This window comes from Pristiophorus japonicus, chromosome 8, assembly GCF_044704955.1.
Source record: "Pristiophorus japonicus isolate sPriJap1 chromosome 8, sPriJap1.hap1, whole genome shotgun sequence".
Classification (NCBI taxonomy): Eukaryota; Metazoa; Chordata; class Chondrichthyes; family Pristiophoridae; genus Pristiophorus; species Pristiophorus japonicus.
In genome coordinates, this window is record NC_091984.1 from 33,587,338 (window position 1) to 33,608,139 (window position 20,802).

At 46.1% G+C, this 20,802-nt stretch overlaps 1 non-coding gene across 1 annotated transcript; it reads left to right on the forward strand.

The window, feature by feature from the left end:
* Positions 1 to 1,593: 1,593 nt before the first annotated feature.
* Positions 1,594 to 1,664, forward strand: trnag-ccc (transfer RNA glycine (anticodon CCC)). Its single transcript has one exon. It is a non-coding gene; the product is annotated as a tRNA-Gly (tRNA).
* The last annotated feature ends 19,138 nt before the right edge of the window (positions 1,665 to 20,802 follow it).

The window sequence follows — 20,802 nt, forward strand, 5'->3', positions numbered from 1 at the left end:
TCTCGACCAGATCCAACGTGGGGAAGTACCCGATTGGATGGACAGTTCACATTTAGCTCAGTTGGCTAACCAGAGGGGGACACTGGATAATTGTACTCTGAAGGGACTGACCCGAGTATACCCAGCAATTCCAGATTGCCAGATGGGTAGGACTACTGGGATAGGGATAGTCCTGATGATCCCCATAGCCACGCCGGACTCAGGGCCGTTCCCCCTATACCAACTAGAGAATATCGGAGTAATACGGGAAAATGTCTCCATGCATTACTATCTGACCACCACCTCTGCCGTTCGTCGAAACAACATACTTACCGGGATTTCCCGAACAGAATGCAAGTAAAGGGGGGAGATCACAGTATGCCCTCACCCGGTAGGCCAAGGTGAGCTAGACGAGTGCGGGTTTAACCGAACCGACGGGTGTGTACTAGAAATAGTGCCTGCACACATGCACTTCGCGAGGGCAGACTACGGAGGGAAGGGAAGATACTGCGTCTCTACCACAGAGCGTTCATACCAGTATAATGACCTGCAGTGCCCTATACCACAGCCAAACTTTTGCTTTACGCCACTACGACCTGTCACGATCGGGTAAGCACATATCACCCAGGTTAGTACGAGAGTTAAGGCTCAGAGTAGGTCAATCCGTAAAGCTTTACCACCAACTGCAAACTAAAATCAAAGTACTGGAAGAAGATATCGATGTAGACTTACAAAGTCAGAGTTGGTGGAGAAAGGTCTGGGACTGCGGAATAAATGTGAACATCCATCGTTGGATTCGAATAATTTCACACATACTGGTCGGGATACAATTGATCTTAGCGATAACATGGGGCATAATGGCCTGCCAGGCATGCAGGCACCAAGCACGATGAAGAGGGACCCATGACCAGTCCCCAAATACTAAACAAGCCTGTCTAATAAAGGGGCAGGAGGATTTGGCCTTTGTCAATTTGATTTAAGCAACCGGGACTCCTGAAACCGCGTGACTGGCCAGCACGTTGAGGCAGGGAGTACCGGGCCGTGCACAGAATCTAATAAAAGTAGGGCGGTCGGTTAAAGGGGGACTAGGACTAATCCCTTTACCGAAAGGAGGGAATTGTTGTAGGCATTAGGCACCTGCTGAATATATCTAAACTCATATAAGTTTAAAGTGGCCACACATAAAATGGCTGCGCAGGCATGATGGGAAATCAGGTAGTCAAGCTGTGAACTATTGACTGAGGCTGACCGAGCAATAACCCTGTGAGGTCCACTGCCAGGAATGCCTTGGATACAAGGTAACTATAACAAACCATTATAACTCCACACAGCAGAGCCCCGAGAAATAGAGATAAGGAGGGCCTACATCACATAACGAGGGCATGAATCAGCCCGAGCTGACAAGAACCGAATATGTAACTCTAATAAGGAGGCTACCCAAAGACAGCACCCAAGATAAAGGGGCCTGGACAATGTTACAAGATACATGAGTAATTCCTAGCAACACACCCCTTAGAAACACATCTCTTGGCAACACATGAGCCACTTTATGTTTAGAGACTAACTCTATCTATTGGTCTAATTGAATCTATAATCAGTATGATTGGATATACAGTGCCGCTGGTGTAGTGGTATCATGTAAGATTCCCATTCTTGCGACCCGGGTTCGATTCCCGGGCGGTGCATAGTTTTATAAAGCAGGAATGGGGTACTGAAGTTGCATGTTCAGCCATGAACTCATTGAATGGTGGTGCAGGCTAGAAGGGCCGAATGGCCTACTCCTGCACCTATTTTCTATGGTTCTATAGTATCCAGCCGAAATGGGCTGATGTAACTGTAGTGAAGAACTATTGTAAAACATATAAATATCGATGAGTTTCTTTGTTCGTCGGAGAGAAACCTGGATCCAGTCCTGAGACTTCCTCCCCGCTGAGCGTTAATAAAGGCTGCATTGGCATTGGAACCGACTCTGAGTGTTGAGTGATTCTTCTGAGAAAACATTCATGCTAACAGGCACTATCAGTGGACATGAGGAAGGGCATGTCGCAGGTTGTCCCGGCTGTCAATGACCACGCTCAATTGATGGTCTCGACCTTTGGCACTGCAATCCCCACTGTCACAGCAACCAGTCCCACATTACCTGTGAGTAGCGAGGTCAAGCAAGAGCCTTGCCACTCAAAAGCCGGGCCTTCCATATCCCGAGCTGCTCCAGGGGATCCACACATGCTATTGTCTATCCCCCTTTTAGAGCAGGACTCTGGCCACGTTGCTGCACGACTTGTTGGTACCACTTTGGGTATGGTCAGGGAGTAAGAGAAGGGGGTTAGGGGGAGGAGGGGCTGCAGGTTAAAAACGTTCGGTGCAGGGGTTGTTCTTTCGTTGTTTTGTTGCTGTTTTGTTGTTGCTATTTTATAAATGTTTTCAAAGTTTCAGAACCTTGTTAAGTTATTAAAAGTTCACAATAATGTTTAATGAATCTTATTCCAGTTTCCAAATTACGTTTACAATGTTTAATAAATCTTACATTTACAATCTTATTCAAGTTATTGTATGTTAAATAAATTATTTTGTTCACCTTAACCATTCCTGTGCAGTGTCTCATTTGCAGAACAAGAGGGGGAATAGTCAACATGGTGGGATAGAGTGGGCAGGCAATGGCAAAATGTGCCATTCACTGTTGAAGCAAAACGATGAATTATGAGCTGCTGAAGTAAGGATTTTGCAGTGGCGAAAGCTCCACGGGACCTCCCCTGTGGTGGGGGTGGGGTGGTGGCATGGTTTATCACCAGGCTCATCGTCCTCCTCATGGTCCTCCTCCTCCATCCCACCCCATACTCCCCTCTCTCCTGAGATGGTCCTATAGTCCCCAGTGGCAAATCCTGTCCCCTCATGATGGCTAAGTTGTGTAGCATGCAGCACACCACAGTGAACTCAGAGACCTGCTGAGGGCAGTATTGCAGGGAGTCTGCAGAGTGGTCCAGGCATTGGAAGCGCTGCTGGAGCACTCCAATTGTCTTTTCGACAATGTTGCGTGTGGCTATATGGCTGTCATTATAGCAATGCTTGGCTTGTGTCTGAGGGTTCCAGAGGGGTGGCGAGGCCGTAAGCTTTGTCCACCAGCATCCAGCTCTGGTCTTGTGGCTGATGCTTGAACAGGTATGAGACAGTGCTCTCACACAAGATGAAAGCGTCATGAATGCTCCCTGGAAATTGGGCATTGACTGCCATGAAGCACTGAGTATTGTCGCAGACGATCTGTACGTTCAGGGAGTGGAATCCCTTTCGGTTTCGGTAAACCTCAAAGATTTGGATCCTTCAAAGATGCTCGCAGGGTGATGTACGTACTCTACCTGGCTCTGCCAAGCCCGTGTGGTGGCTGGTGTGCAACAGCCACCTCATGTTAAAAAAAATCCACGCACAGGTATCTTCCACCCTTCGAGATTTAGCTCGGGATCTTGAATATTAAGTCCTTCATTGAAGCACCTCTGAATCTTTTGGCGTGGAAGCAAGTCATCCTCGATTCGAGGGACTGCCTATGATGATGATGATGATGATGACGATGACGTACAATCATTGGCAGCCTGAACCTTGGGGAAGCCAGCAATTCATTCAAAACCTACAGCCCTCTCCTTCTGTGCCTCCTTGGTCATTGGGAAGTTTAAAAAGGCTATCCTGCAGCGTACAGTGCAGCAGTCTCCTGGCAAATGCAGCGATGTGTAGCGTGCTACGATCTGAAGCATATGTCCCCTGTTGATGCCTGAAAGGAGCTGGAGGCATGGAAAGCAAGTGCTGCAGTCACCTCCACCTCTATGGGCAGTACAATCCTGATGCTGCTGGTAGGCTTTATCAGCTGGCATATCTCTGTGATTGCCTCTTTTCGGAAACGCAGCCTTCAAATGCACTGTGCCTCAAACTGCTGCAGGTATGAAAGCTGTACCCTGTAAACTTGTGGGGGATAAGGCTTCCTCCCCATATGTCAGCGAGCTCAAAATGCTATTGAATAAGCCTTCTTCCAGCTCCATGCTGCATAGAAAAAGCAGCCAGGCATAATGGCAGAGATTACAGCCTCCATTCTTTTAAATGTCCTTAAATATCATTAAAAACAAATCTATGAACTAACATAAAGCTCACTGTGTAAAACGCCGCCTTCCCTCCAAATCATTTTATGCAATGAACCTTTGCTCCATTTTTCAAGATGGCGCCGTAAGCACCGAGTGCGTCATGGGTCCGACCTGGTCAGACTTCATTTTTTCGGCTGTGTTTTTAGGCCGGCCATAAAAATGGCGGTATCGGCAAATTTTTCAGCCCCGGCGATAGCACAGCATTGCACACCGATTGACGTCATAAAAATGGCAAAAAAAACCCGCTAAGTTTTAGCGTTGCCACAAAACCACTGACCAACTTTCCAATCGGGTGCAAAATTTTGTGCGACTTGCTTAGTGCCCAAAAAGTTACTTTTTCAGCTCCGCCACGGTGCTAAATGGGCACAAACCTAACGAATTTCTAGCACAAATGATACAACTTTAAAAGAAAAGAATATTTTTAAACAAACTTAAGGCTGCTTTGTAAAACTGCTATATAAACAGAACATGCTTGAAATACTCAGCAGGTCAGGCAGCACCTGTGGAGGGAGCAACAGGGTTAAAGTTTCAGGTTGATGACCTTTTGTCAGAACTCACAAACACTCAAAGGTTGGAGAGGGGTGGGGATGTGGCACCGGAGGGCCAATTAGGTAGCTATTTCCATGATTTCAGGAGACTCCGGTGGGCCCTACTGCCACCCCGCAGTAGAATTGTACACCTGATTCAGGTTCATCCTGGCTTTCTGATTCCGAGGCTGTGGCGAGATTCTGCCCAAGAAAACTCCTGGGCCGGTATCTTGCCGGTGCTCAGAGGACGGATTTGGAGGCGGGTCAAAAATTGACAGCGGGTCGGGATCCCACTGTGAACCCGTCCCTATGTCAGTTTCCCAAATGCCGGGTCTGCCTGCACTTTATAGACCCGACACTAAGCGGCAAGTGAGCCAATTGAAATAGTTAAGAGCTAGTTAAAAGGTACTTAAACAACATTTTACCATCTACATACCATTTTTCCAGCTTTTTGATGACTTTCACAGCACCTGGGGATCACATCAGGTAAGTACACTGGGTTTTCAATGATTCTCCATTGTTCTGAATAGGTGACAGCTGAAAAAGTGGTATCAAAGCTACCATTTCACAACAGTTCATTTTCCAATGTTAGAAGCTGCTGCCTTCAGAATTTGGAATACACTTTTCAGCTTTAGGAAGGTTGGAAGTGTTTGGAGTAAACTCTCTATTCACTGTCACCTCCTTGTGGGATTAACGAACGCCTCTTCATATTACCCTATCCTGGAACCAATGTGCCACAGTCATCAATGCGTACGCCCCTACACTCGATGCAACGGATGAGGCTAAAGAAGGTTTTTATTCCAACTTCGAGACATCCCTGTCCCGCATCCCCACGGCGACAAATTGATCCTTCTGGGTGATTTTAATACCAGGGTTGGCAAAGACACAGCCCTCTGGGGCAGCATGATTGGCAGAGAGGGGGTAGGGATAACCAACTCCATCGGTACACTACTCCTGATAAAATGTCTAGAACATGAACTCCTCATCTCCAACACCCTGTTCCGCCAGAGGGACAAAAACAAGGCATCATGGCAGCACCCTCGCTCCTGGCACCTGCTCGACTATGTCATCATCCAAGCCAGGGATCGCAAGGATGTGCGCGTCCCCCATGCCATGACAGGAACTGATGACTACTGGACGGACCACCGCCTAATTCGATCCATCATCAACATTAACATTGCCCCAAAGCAGAGGGGACAGCAGAAGCAGTTCCGCTAAAAGTTAATGCCGGAGCATTTAGAGACCCAGCTAAGAGAGCCCTATACAGCCAGCGCCTCACAGCCAATCTGGCGTGCCTTGATGACCCTGAGATGCTGAATGCCCACAGTGCTTGGTCTGTCCTCCAGGCCTCTTTAACCAGTGCCTGTGAAGAGACACTTGGTCACTCAACCAGAAAACATCAGGAGTGGTTTGATGAAAATGATCAGGAGATCGAAGAACTAATAGATTGCAAGCGCAAAACATTTCTGAGCCTCAAGCAACAAGCCAACTCGCTCAAGGCTCAGGTCCAACAAAAAACCCAGGACCTAAAGAACAGGTGGTGGATGGAGAAAGCACAGGAGATACAATAACTGGCCGACAGCCACGATATGCGAGGATTCTTCGCTATAGTCAAGGCCACCTACAGTCCAAACTCCCAAAGCCCCACCCCACTCCTGGCCAAGAATGGGGAAACACTCATCAAGGACACCGAGGCTGACAGGGCCCGATGGAAGGAGCACTTTGAAGATCTCCTCAATCGAGACTCTGCCTTTGATTCGAGTGTTCTCGAGTCCATCCCGCAGCATGCGACCCGCCACCACCTCAGTGAAACTCCAACGTTGCACGAGGTAGGCAAAGCCATAAAACAGCTTAAGAATAACAAGGCTACGGGTGCGGATGGAATCCCTGCTGAGGCGCTAAAGTATGGTGGAGAGGCGCTGATGGCGTGGATACATGACCTCATCTCTCTCATCTGGAGGGAGGAGAGCATGCCGGGAGATCTCAGAGATGCAGTGACTGTGACAATTTTTTAAAAAGGGGACAAGTCTGACTGCGGCAACTACAGGGGAATCTCCCTGCTATCAGCCACTGGGAAAGTTGTTGCTCGAGTTCTCCTCAATCGTCTTCTCCCTGTGGCCGAGGAGCTCCTCCCAGAATCACAGTGCGGATTTCGTCCCCTACGGGGCACAACAGACATGATCTTTGCAGCGCGACAGTTGCAGGAAAAATGTAAGGAGCAGCGCCAGCCCTTATACATGGCCTTTTTCAATCTTACAAAGGCTTTTGACACTGTCACCCGTGAGGGTCTATGGAGCTTCCTCCTCTGTTTTGGATGCCCCCAAAAGTTTGTCAACATCCTTCGCTTGCTTCACGATGACATGCAGGCCGTGATCCTTACCAACAGATCCATTACAGACCCAATTCACATCCGGACCAGGTCAAGCAGAGCTGCGTTATCACTCCAACTCTCTTCTCAATCTTCCTCGCCGCCATGCTCCACCTCACAATCAACAAGCTCCCCGCTGGAGTGGAACTAAACTACAGAACCAGTGGTTTAATCTACGCTGCCTCCAGGTAGGTCCAAGATCACCCCAACCTCTGTCGTTGAGCTGCAGTACGCGGACGACACCTGCATCTGCGCACATTCAGAGGCTGAACTCCAGGATATAGTCAATGTATTCACTGAGGCATATGAAAGCATGGGCCGCACGCTTAACATCCGTAAGACAAAGGTCCTCTACCAGCCTGTCACCGCCGTTCAGCACTGCCCTCCAATCATCAAGATTCACAGCGCGGCCCTGGACAACGTGGACCATTTCCCATATCTCGGGAGCCTTTTATCAACAAAGGCAGACATTGATGCAGAGATTGAACATCGCCTCCAGTGCGCCAGTGCAACCGCCTGAAGAAAAGAGTGTTTGAAGACCAGGCCCTCAAATCAACCACCAAACTCATGGTCTACAGGGCTGTAGTAATAACTGCCCTCCTGTACGGATCTGAGGCATGGACGATGTACAGAAGGCACCTCAAGTCGCTGGAGATATATCATCAACGATGTCTCCGCAAGATCCTGCAAATCCCCTGGGAGGACAGGCACACCAACATCAGTGTCCTCGACCAGGCTAACATCCCCAGCATTGAAGCACTGACCACACTTGATCAGCTTCGCTGGGCAGGCCACATAGTTCGCATGCCAGATATGAGACTCCCTAAGCAAATGCTTTATGCGGAGCTCCTTCATGGTAAACGAGCCAAAGGAGGACAGTGGAAACGTTATAAGGACACCCTCAAAGCCTCCCTGGTAAAGTGCGACATCACCACTGACACCTGGGAGACCCTGGCCGAAGACCGTCTGAGGTTTACATCCAGGAGGGTGTCAAGCTCTTCGAGTCCCAACGCAAAGAGCATGAAGAGGCCAAGCGCAGGCAGCAGAAGGAGTGCGCGGCAAACCAGCCTTCCCTCGACGAATGTCTGTCCCACCTGTAACAGGGTCTGTGGCTCTCGTTTCAGACTGTTCAGCCATCAAATAACTCACTTTGGGAGTGGAAGCAAGTCTTCCTCGATTCTGAGGGACTACCTATGATGAAACTCCCTATTCACTGTCATCTCCTTGGAGCAACCTCTCTCACCATTGACAGGTCGCTTCTGTCACCTCAACTTCAGCTGCTTTCTATTCCAGCAGCATCGATGTCCTTAAAAAAAATCTCACCTTTGTCCTCAGAATCCCACCATGAACAGTCCCAACACCAACATCACCCAGACACAAGAACATCACCAACAACACCAACCTGCTCCGCAATCACCTGATATTGCACAGGACACGGGCATCAGCACCCGAACACATTACTGCCAGGGTTGGCCTCACCATGCCCAGATTTACTTCATTTGAAGCTGTACACCCTGTCTGCCACATGATGCGCCAGGTTGGCACCACCCCACACCAACACCATAAAGCATCCCTACAATGCCAAAGCTATTCCTTTCACACTCATCACCATTGCAGGGGCATTCACTACAACTGACTAAGCCACTTCCAAAGGTGCACACAAGAAGGCAGAGTGTTGAAAATAAAAATTGACAACACATTAACAAAAGCTTTACATGAACATTGGATGAAATACCCAAGTGCCTATCCCTGTGTGTTATTAATTGATATGATTGGACAAGCAAGAGGGTGAGTATGAGGGTTGGCAAGTGAGAGGGGGATGTGATAATGTCCTTGAGTCCGCCCCAGGCCCCTGCACATATGGTGATGCAGCAGTCTTCCAATTCAGATCCCATCCAATTTTTGAAGTCCGCTGGGCCTCGTATCCCAAGTTTAAACCCGGGATCCAGCACTGGGGCCAAGTATTCCTGACTCGAACATCCTTAGCCATGCTACGCTTTCTTGAGCAGGAACGACAACAGCATCTACAGGCCTGAGCACATGCATTGTACTGAATTTTCTCTCCTGGCATTCAACTATTTTCCACAACAATTATATTCCTCACAGCTGGATTTGGAAGCATTTGGTTTGAGAAGATTTAAAGGATTCCAGCTGCATTCTAGATTCAATACTATTTTATATTTCCACTAACAAAATTGCATTCTAAGGAACTGGATATTTCAAAGAAATCTGTTCTGCAATTTTGTTAGTGGCTCATTCAGTTCTGTAAAAACAAACACAATTTAGCCATTTTTCAAAAATATCAAAATGTTGGTTCCTTTGTTACTAAAAGTGAAGCATAATGGATTAGTTCCCACTTTGTCTCCCATGTGAAGCACTGTTGTTCGGAGCTCTATCTATTAGCCCAATAGAGAATTTAAAAAACTCCTCCGAACTTTGCAATTGAATTAAAGTAATAGACTGGCTCAGGACTCAAACCCGTAACTGTGTGGTTGGAAAGCCAATCCTTTATCCTCTTGTTTACTGGACTGGTAATCAATGTGTCCTTTGTTATGTTTTCGGTACAATCTCAGAAACACACAGGCTTTAAGATGGCTGATAACTTCAGGAGCCAGTCAGGTGACTTCCCCTCTATATTGTTGTGAACAGCAATGTTGTAGGAGGTAGGCACCTTTAGAACATACCAGAATACTAGGCATTAGGCACCTGCTAGATATATCTAAACGCATATAAGTTTAAAGTGGACACACACATAAAATGGCTGCCCAGGCATGATGGGAAATCAGGTAGTCAAGCTGTGAACTGTTGAACGTTCAATGACCAAGCAATAACCCTGTGAGGCCCACTGTAGGAATGCCTGGGATGCGGGAAGACAGAGATAAGAAGGAAACCATCTCCTGTGAACAAGGTCATAAACCAATTAATTCCCCAGGAAGAAAGATAAGAGGGAAACCATCTCCTGTAAACAAGGTTATAAACCAATTATTTCTCCCAGATGAAAGAACTAGGGAGAGAACCTATAAAGTCATCGATCAGCCCAAGCTGACAATAACCGAACATATGGTTCCCTGGATACTAGGGGAATTCTATTGGGTTAAAAGAACCTATATGTAATCTATAATCATTGTGATTGGCTTGTGTCCAGCCGTGATGGGCTGTGTAGCTGTAGTAAACTGTTTTGTAACTGTTGTGAAACATATAAAGGTGCATGTAACCCTTTGTTCTGGGGAGAGAAACCTGGATACGGTCCTGAGTTTTTCCTCCCCGCTGAGCGTAATAAAAGCTGCATCAGCATTGGAACCGACTCTGAGTGTTGAGTGATTCTTCTAAGAAAACACTAACGCTAACAATGGCGTAGTCGGCAGGATTTCCCGGAGTCGCTGGACGCCCTTGGAAAAAACCCGGGTGAGTATAAAAAACAATTTTTAAGTATAAAAGGTGCGGAAGGTGGAAGCTGGTTGATCGACATGAGGAGACGGTCTAATATCTCAAACGCCTAGCCTGAGCCTGAATTAAGAGGACTTTTGTCCCACGTGACGGCCAGGAACTAAGTAGGCGTAGGGAACACACTTAGACCGTGGGATCGTGATACCGAGAGACATCTTCCGGACCCAGTAGTGTAATTTGAAATACCCTGGGGTAGAACCAAGCGGTGTACAGCGGCTAACGGAATCCAAACCTGTGAACAGGGTCGGACCAATGGGCTGAGCGGTGGTAGGTAGTCGTTAAGGATACGTAGAGCACTGCGGGAATTGCTTAAACGCGTTTTTAAGAATTGTATAAGTTTGTGTAACAGCAGAACTTGTGACCTGACAGTAGCCAAGAGACAGTTTACTACAAGTCGCGCTAGAAAGAAAGCGGACCTCTGAGAGTAGATTCCTAACGGTACTAGTCCTACCCAGGAATGGCCATGAAAACAAGTAAACTCGAGTGGGGACCAGAAGGGTCGCTTACCCGCCACCTGGTGGAAAAACAAAAGAAGCTAATTGAAAAAATGATTAAAGCAGGGTGGAATCCTCAGGAATTAGTTATGTGAGGAATTATTTAGATAAAACTACGAATTCCCTGAAAGGTCATGGATCCAAAAATAGAGCCGGCCAAAACAAGAAGAGAGACTGTTGTAAATGTCTGATCGTTGAGTGAGAAGTGTCTGTGTGATTTTTGACTGCAGAATGAATTTTTTTATGTTTTCATGTTCCGAAAGCCTGGTTGGAAGAGGAATGCAAGTGTCTGTTTATTTTAGAAACAGAGTGAAAGTCTTTTTTTAACCCTTTGTAATGTTGTCCTGTATGTGGGAAGTTTTAAGACATTTAAGTTAGAAACGCAGGTGTGGATTTATTCGGATGATAAGTTACGGAGCTAGGAAAATAAACAAATAAAGAATAGGTTTGTTGAGCAAAATATTTATTTGACATGCTCACTTACTTGCCGAAAGAAAACATGCAATGATTGATTGGGTTGAAAGACATAAATTTAGTCTCGGAATGAGATAAAGAATGCTTTAAAAAAAAAGAGCTTCTAAAAAAAAAGTTTTAAATAAAGATTGAAATTACAAAGTTTGAATTGGGATTTTGAGATATTCAGAGAAGGCACAGGAAATACTGAGGTGGATTTAAAAAAAAAAGAAAAAGATTAAATTAAATCTGATCAGGTCAAACTCCTGGGCAAGTGGCGAGCTATCTGCGAAGGTGTAAAAGGAACTTTTGGAAAATGTTAAAAAACAGCAAGCTTTAGTAACGACTTTGAAACTGGAGCATTTTGAGATAACGAAAGGCAGCACTCAAACTCTCAAAGCTGGACTCCATTCCAGTTATGGAGAAAAAGAAAAAGATAAAGACGCCACTTTGAAAGTAAACAAATGATTTTAAATTAACAACTTTATGGAGTTACGAACCCTCCGTGTAAAATACAAAACCTAATTTGAAGAAAGGAAAAAAAGATGTAACGGACTAAATGGAAAAAGACATAACTTACTAAATACTAGTTGATGTTTGCTGTGAAAAAGATATTGGTTTAATTAGAAGAGGAAAAAAAAATTGGAATAAGTAAAAAACACTCTACATGGATTCGAATTTTCAATTATGAAAAAGTTTCAATGCAGTTTGAAAAGATTTCCAAAATGGACAGTGTTTATCAAAAATGTCCCGAACAGTCTAAACAAGCAGGAGGGTGTTGAAGATAACGAGGAGAAAGAGAGAAATAAAAAAAAAACAGAATTGAATTTCAGTAAACAAAATTGCTATTGTATGTGTGGTCTTGTTTTAAAACAATTTAAAAAAAAAATTCTTTGGCAAGTACTTGAATTAGAAGTTAAGAAAACATTGGAGTTTACTCTAATGATTTATGCTGTTTTTAACGGATTCCTAATTTCGAAGCCAGTTTTGAAGGCACAAAGACTTTTTTTTCAGATGATTACGTGAAGTCACGTAATGACATCAGGTCTTCTTACAAACCTGGAAAGGAGTTAACCCTTTCCATTGACAGCCGTTTTATACTGAACATTATTAATTTGGATTTCTTAATAGGAAAAAAAAGACTCACCTAACAGAGGAAACAAAAATAAAAACAGAACTAGCTTATGTAATAATACTTGCCTGATACAATAAAGAAATAGATATTCAATAAAACAAATTGAAGAGTTAAAAGCTAAGATAAACAGGCTGGAAGAGATAACAGGACTAGACGGATAGTGCAGTGTGCAGCCATAGCACCATCACCTCTGGCAATAGAGCCAATGTACCCCATGGTGGGTAGGTGTAGTCCACAAACCCAACCTAATGGTAAAGCAGACAGCGATGTTTGGAGGAATAGCTTTGGCCTTGGTCATAGGAGTTTGGGTAATATTTAAGTGGGTAAAGACACGGGCGCACGCCCTACAGATTCAGCTCGAAATGGTTCGATTATAACCTTGTCCTTCTGATTTTGCAGGGTGACAGGGACACTCGTAGAGCAAAAAACTTAACCCCTGGTGACGACCAGGCCGTCTGTTTAAAATTACAGATAATACTTACCGGAATGGGAATACGAACGGCACTACTCGTAATATGGATAGCCCTGCGACATGCACGTACCCTGGGCAACACCGACGGACAGCAGAGCACGCTGGAAATAAACAACTATATGAACTATGGAGTCTTGTTTAATTTAACGGACGGAATGTGCATCCCAGCAGCCAAGGACTGGAGCAAGGACAGGACTTATTTTAATGCATGGTTACAAGTGAATCCTAATAAGAATCCTAATAAGAATAAGAGTATGTGTACAGTGCTCCACGGGTATAAGGAGCAGATGCATTAAACGGAGGGATGTCAAAGGGCCTGATGAATGTACTTTCGGTATAATTTGCGCGCCTCCGGGACAATCCCAGCAATCAGTCATCCGCAAGAAGGGAATGGGGCTGTGTGGGTATTACGAGGAGGCGGGGGCGGCTGCAATATCATTGTATGTATGTTTCTCACCCCCTCCGACACTGCGCCCCATAAGAATCACTACATTGCCCGAGGAACTGCCTTGCCCCATAACTACGAAGGGACCAGAGAATGGGATTGTAATGTACAGCGAGGGGGAACTGTTGTATGATAATGTTAGACATGAAATTGTGCCTGTTCTGATCAATATTTCAGGCATCCAGATGCTGGAATACTGTACAGAACAGTCAAGGAAGATGTACAATGTATTAAGTAAAGTTGTAATGCAGCAGGCTGCCGATGCAATGGGTGCCAGTAGGTTCCGGGGACAGGGGTTAGCCCCCAGGATGAAGAGGGAAATAGTTAATGATGTTGCTACCGTTTTCAATACAGGGACCTCCGTAGTGAACTCGATAGACATACAAGGATTAAATGAGAAGGTGGAACAGCTTAGAGGGGTGATGAAGGGGTTATTGGAGAGGGTGGAGCAAAACCAGGAAGACCAAGCCAACCTAGGAAAGGAGGGTGCCAAAATCCAGCTGGATGGCATCTCAGTCCTGGAAGCTCACGCCAGAACCATCAATCACCTCATTGATAGAGAACAGGAAGATATAGCTCAGTTGGCTAACCAAAGGGGGACACTGGATAATTGTACTCTGAAGGGACTGACCAGAGTATACCCAGCAATTCCAGATTGCCAGATGGGTAGGACTACCGGGATAGGGACAGTCCTGATGATCCCTATAGTCACGCCGGACTCAGGGCCGTTCCCCCTATACCAACGAGAGAATATCGGAATAATACGGGAAAATGTCTCCATACGCTACTACCTGACCACCACCTCTGCCGTTCGTCGAAACAACATACTTACTGGGATTTCCCTAGCAGATTGCAAGCAAAAGGGGGAAATCACCCGGTGGGCAGAGGGGAGCGAGACGAGTGCGGGTTTAACCGAACCGACGGGTGTGTACTAGAAATAGTGCCCGCACACATGCACTTCGCGAGGGCAGGCTACGGAGGGAGGGGAAGATACTGCGTCTCTACCACAGAGCGTTCATACCGGTATAATGACCTGCAGTGCCCTATACCACAGCCAAACTTTTGCTTTACACCACTACGACCTGTCGCGATCGGGCAAGCGCATATCACCCAGGTTAGGCGCCGGAAGTCCGAAGTTATCGAGGTAATCGATCAGCTCCATGATCATTTACAGGATTATGACGAGCCAGAGCAGGTCCCTATCCCACATCTAACCGAAGTATTATGAGAGTTGAGGCTCAGAGTGGGTCAATCTGTAAAACTATATCACCAACTGCAAACTAAAATCAAAGTACTGGAAGAAGATACCGAGGTAGACTTACAAAGTCAGAGTTGGTGGAGAAAGGTCTGGGACTGGGGAATAAATGTGAACATCCACCCATGGATTCGAATAATTTCACATATACTGGTCGGGATACAATTGATCTTAGCAATAACATGGGGCGTAATGGCCTGCCAGGCATGCAGACACCACGCACAACGAAGACGGACAAATCACCGTTCCCCGGATACTAAACAAGCCTGTTTTGTAAGGGGGCAGGAGGATTTGGCCTTTGTCAATTCGATTTAAGCAACCGGGACTCCTGAAACCGCGTGACTGGCCAGCACGTTGAGGCAGGGAGTACCGGGCCGTGCACAAAATCTAATAAAGGTCGAATGGTCGGTTAAAAGGGGACTAGGACTAGTCCCTTTACCGAAAGGGGGAGTTGTTGTAGGAGGTAGGCACCTTTAGAACATACCAGAATACTAGGCATTAGGCACCTGCTAGATATATCTAAACGCATATAAGTTTAAAGTGGACACACACATAAAATGGCTGCCCAGGCATGATGGGAAATCAGGTAGTCAAGCTGTGAACTGTTGAACGTTCAATGACCAAGCAATAACCCTGTGAGGCCCACTGTAGGAATGCCTGGGATGCGGGAAGACAGAGATAAGAAGGAAACCATCTCCTGTGAACAAGGTCATAAACCAATTAATTCCCCAGGAAGAAAGATAAGAGGGAAACCATCTCCTGTAAACAAGGTTATAAACCAATTATTTCTCCCAGATGAAAGAACTAGGGAGAGAACCTATAAAGTCATCGATCAGCCCAAGCTGACAATAACCGAACATATGGTTCCCTGGATACTAGGGGAATTCTATTGGGTTAAAAGAACCTATATGTAATCTATAATCGTTGTGATTGGCTTGTGTCCAGCCGTGATGGGCTGTGTAGCTGTAGTAAACTGTTTTGTAACTGTTGTGAAACATATAAAGGTGCATGTAACCCTTTGTTCTGGGGAAAGAAACCTGGATACGGTCCTGAGTTTTTCCTCCCCGCTGAGCGTAATAAAAGCTGCATCAGCATTGGAACCGACTCTGAGTGTTGAGTGATTCTTCTAAGAAAACACTAACGCTAACAGCAATATAGAGCAATGCCACAATAGTCCACTGGGTAGAGCTATATATATTACATTTCTCCCTCCTTAATGAAGAAGTAATTATAACAAACAATCATCATACATAACTTGCATGGTTATACATAACAAAAGATATGGACTTATTTTGCCATATTTACAACTCAAGCTTAACCACTCGCTTTCTGTTTCGAAGAGCATACTTCGCTCTTGAACAGAACCTTGCAAACATGGTGTTGAACTTCGACTCATTTGAGGCTGATCCCAAGGAAAGCTTTCCTCCAAGGGATGCCCTTGATGTCCATTTGGACTCTCCACAACTTCAGACTGTTTGTCTGCCTGACTCGGACTCAGACTTAAATTCTGACTTTCTCTTGAACTTGTTTCCAGTACATTTGATGCAGTATATGTGACTGGTACTTTACTTGTATCAAAACGATCTGATGAGTCAGAAACAATCAAATCATTCCAACCCTTCAACTCCTTCCATGTCTGTCGGTAAAATATGATCAATGTGAACAAACCTAACCTGTCCATGATCAAACATCTTGACCAAATATGTGCGCGGACCACATATCTTCACCATTCTTTCCTGGTAACCACTTTAACCATTTGTGGTGATGGTTCTTCACTTTCACCTTCTGGTTTAATTTCACATTTTGCTCTTTTACCTCTATCATGATTCTCTTTCTGTCTTAATTGTTTCTCTTCTACGGACTGTGCCAAATTTGGTTTTAACAACGAGAATCTGGTTCATGGCTGTCGTTTGAGAAACAACTCTGCTGGTGTTCTACCAGTAGTTGTATGAGGAGTATTATGATACGTAATTATAAAATTAGCCTGTTTGTGGTCCAATAACAACTGTTGTTTCTTTGGATTTGGATCCAACATCTGTTTGACGAGGGCACGTTTTACAATTTGTATTGTGCGCTCTGCTGCACCATTTGAAACAGGGAGGTACGGTGGAACCTTAGTATGTTTCACACCATTTTTGCTTGTGAACCGTGCAGATTCTTCTGAACAAAATTGTTGTCAATTATCAGAAACAATTTCTTCTGGGAGGCCAAATGAAGAAAATAATCTTTGCAAAATGTCCAGGGCTAGAACCTCCACCTTTGTGCTTATCGCCCAAAAATGTGCGTTATTTCCGGCATGGGCATTAAAAAGGGTTTTCAGATCATCGACTTCTTGCCCATTCTCAAAGCACCTAGTGTCCATTTTTGAAAATGGCCGTTACCGCGAGCGATATGAAATGGGCGGTAGCGTTAAATTTTTTTGACCTTCTGCCGTAAAGTGTGGCCGTCCTTCGCAACGGCATGGCAACATTCGATTCCCGCGATTCTGGTCAAGGGTCATCATGACATGCTCAGAAGAGGAGACAGAGAGAGAGGGAGCTCAGAAGGACTGAGGGCTTGTCTGGGTGTGGTGTGGCTGCTTTGGGAGGAAGGAGGGAGACTTTAGAGCTTCACAGCAAGTAGGCAAACAAAAAGTAGCTGCTACCAGCCATACATTTGCCTGAATTTGGCCTATAATGGAGAGAGAAAAGGAGGCATCACAGCACGCTGTGGAGACTGATGCTGGAGAGAGCAGTGAGGTGGGAGAGAAGCACACTGAAGGGCTCAAAAAAGCCAGGAGGTTATCGGATGAGGCAAATGCCTCCCTCCTGCAGGAAGTCAAGTTACACTGGGGTGATTTGACACATGGAGGGCGTGGGAAACTCATCCCAAAGGCATGCCAGGGGATATGGACTCGTCGGCGATCAACGATGTTCGTGAGGGCAACCAATGCTGCAAACGATGGAACGACCTTGTGGGATCCGCAAGAGTAAGTATTACATTGATTTACATGTACTTGTGTATTTATATAATTTGATTTGTAACAGTCATGAGTGACTATCAGCAGATGTGAGGACTTTCACTTTTACAAGGAATGTTTTACTCAAAGCCTGCGGTCACGGTGTACTTCTTTAGGTAAAGAATTTCATAATAATCATGATTACATCTGTCGGTTATGTGTTGTATCAGTCTCTGTGACAGTACCTAGCAATGATATCACGCAATGATCTCATGCCATGTTGTCCTGTCACCTTTTACAGAAGAAGCTATCGACAATGAGGTCCGTGCAGAGGCGAATGGGTGGGGGGCCACCAGTCCCCAGCGACATCACTGAGATGGAGGAGCGGGTGCTCGCACTCGTGGGGAAGCACACCCGGACAGCCATGGACGTATCTGCAGACCCTGAAGTGATGCCACGTGAGTACAGCTTACACCATTGCGTAATGTAAAGTCAATAGATGCCACACCCACTCATATATGATAGATGATTTCTAAAATTGTCATAGAAATAATGATGGCCTAATGAAAATTATTGCAGTGCAAATGTGTTGATGGTCATGAAATGTGATGTCTGTGATGAGTTTGAGAGCGGTGGTGCTTTTGTCGTGCACATGCTGTGTGTCGCTGGAATCACCTTGTGACCCTAGCACCCCCTTCTACTCTAATAACCTCATTTGTGTTTTGCAGCTCAGCCAGCAGCGCGGCCCCAGGCAAGGCCACAGAGGACAGAAGGTGGGGGAGCAGGGCCCGACTCTCTGGACGATCCAACATCTGGTGCTGAGGAGCTCCGATTCTCACCCCTTAATCTGCTGGGTCTGTTCTCCACGGATGAGAGGACGGACTTCGAGGAACCTGTATTGCCACGCTCCAGAAGCCATTCCACCCCAAAGCCATCTAGTGGTCCTCCGGTCATTCTCACCTCTACTCTGGAGGTACCGGCCCCAAGCACCTCACCACAGGGCACCCCATTTGTCCTCAGGATGGCGTCGACCCCACGGAGGTCTCGTGGATGCAGCAGGTCTGTTCCACGAGTGCTACATGACAGCGGGGAGATGGTACAGGAGGACTGTAGACATTGGTGACCAGCTCATCGAAGCACTGGGGGGCATATCCTGACAGCTGCCCACCATGACCGAGTACATTCCACAGATGGTGGAGGCCCTGGATGCGATAGCCAGGAACACTGGTGGCACAGGCCTCCCAGTGGTCCCCGAGCGCGGCACTCCACCCCTAGGTTCCGCACCACTGCTGTGAATGACAGATGAGAGCAAGGACCAAGATTCTGCTTCAGAGAATGTTGCCCCCTCAGCAGCCCCCGCTCCCATACCCGTGCAACGACCGCATCTGCCTTCATCCCCCCCAATGAAGCACCGCCTGAGGAGCTCCTTGGCCAGGCGCCGTGGAGCAAGGTGGGTTAGGGGTAAAGGTGGGGAGAAGAAGGGGAAGGAAAGTAAGGTGCATGTCCACAGGTGATAGCTGCGTTATATCTCCATCTGGATGTATGTAATTTGTTCTAATGTATGGGGGCTGGGGACCATCCTCCTGCTTTGCCTTTGTATTCTGTGTTGCTGGACATGTTGAACATGTGATTGATGTCAATGGTGGAAAAAGTGGGGTGTGGCCAGGGGTTGGGTGTTATTGCTTGTGATACTTATCATTTCAGACCAATGTTGGTATAAAAAAACATTTATTGAACTTAAACTTGTTGGGCATTGTCTCAGATAGCTGCACCGTTAAACACTGGTGATTCCTTACCATGAAAGGGTTAAATACAACTTAACATCAATCAACGTAAACTTTAACGGCACCGAGGTGATGGGCACCATTGATGTCTGAGCTGCACACACACAGCAGTGTGCCAGCGTTGTCACTCACATCAACGTTCTTTCAGGCAAATCATTCAGATGTCAGCTCCTCACGTAAGAGTCTAGCAGCTATGTAGCCACCACGGGCCCTTTCCTGCGGTCTGGAGGGGGTCGTGGGCATGGTTGCATCGCCAGCCTGATGTCTGGCCCTAGGTCAGCGTCCAGCCCCTTGTCATCCTCTTCCTCTCTCCTGAGGTGGAGCATCAGTCCCTTCTGGCAATTCTTGGCCCCTCATGATAGCCAGGTTGTGCAGCATCGAGCACATGACCACGAATTTACCTACTTGCTCAGGGTTGTATTGTAGCTCCCCTCCTGAGTGGTCAAGACATCTAAAGTACTGCTTAAGGACAGTTATTGTTTGGTGGCCCCATTGCATTGAAAGTATAATAGCGATTGATCAGAAGCAATGATTTTCTCACTGAAATACACTTGGAGTAAACCCCCAATAGTCCAGAGTCTGAAAATATGTCTGTTGAGATGTTCACTTCACCTGAGAAGAACTCCGGAGTCAATGCAAACTCCCCCGAAGTTGAGACAGCATTTTGAATGAAGCGACCTGCGATTTTAAAAATGCCAACTACACCGCTGGCATTCGTTCAGAACAGTTCCACTTTTTCTGGGCGTTTTTTTACGTGAGCGATATTGTGGCCGATATGTGTGCGAGATGGTGAAAGTGACAGTGGGCAATCTCCTGGGTGTTAGTTTCGCCAAATGTGCTCTTTACGACAAAGAAAAGTGGGCGGATGGTATTATTGAATCTCGGCGTTAATTCTGTGTGGAAAGTAACGCTGGGCGATATTATGGCCGTTGATTTCGCCCATTCTGATGATTCCGCCCCAAAAAAGTGGGCAGGTGGTAATATTTTTTCCCGGCGTTAAGCACATGGGGAAAGTAACGTTCGCCGATAAGATTCCTAAAAATGCCCGTCAGTTTGTATTTTGTGCCAAAATGGGCGTTATACATCATTTCAGTGGTCAAATGGACATTAAGTGCGCGTTAAGCATGCAAAAAAAATAGAGGTTCTAGCCCGTAATGTTTTACTTGTTATTTTCCGCATTGGAAACACCTCGACCAATTTCGAATGAACAATTGTTGTCCTTCTAGCACAGCAAACTCGATATGTAACCTTTGCCAGACCCTGGGAGGACATTTCCATGGCTGTACTGGTACTGATGGTGGTTTCTTGCTTACCGATTGACATGTCGTACACTGACTGACGATGTACTCTATATCTTTATCTGGACCTGGCCTCCATAAGTAAC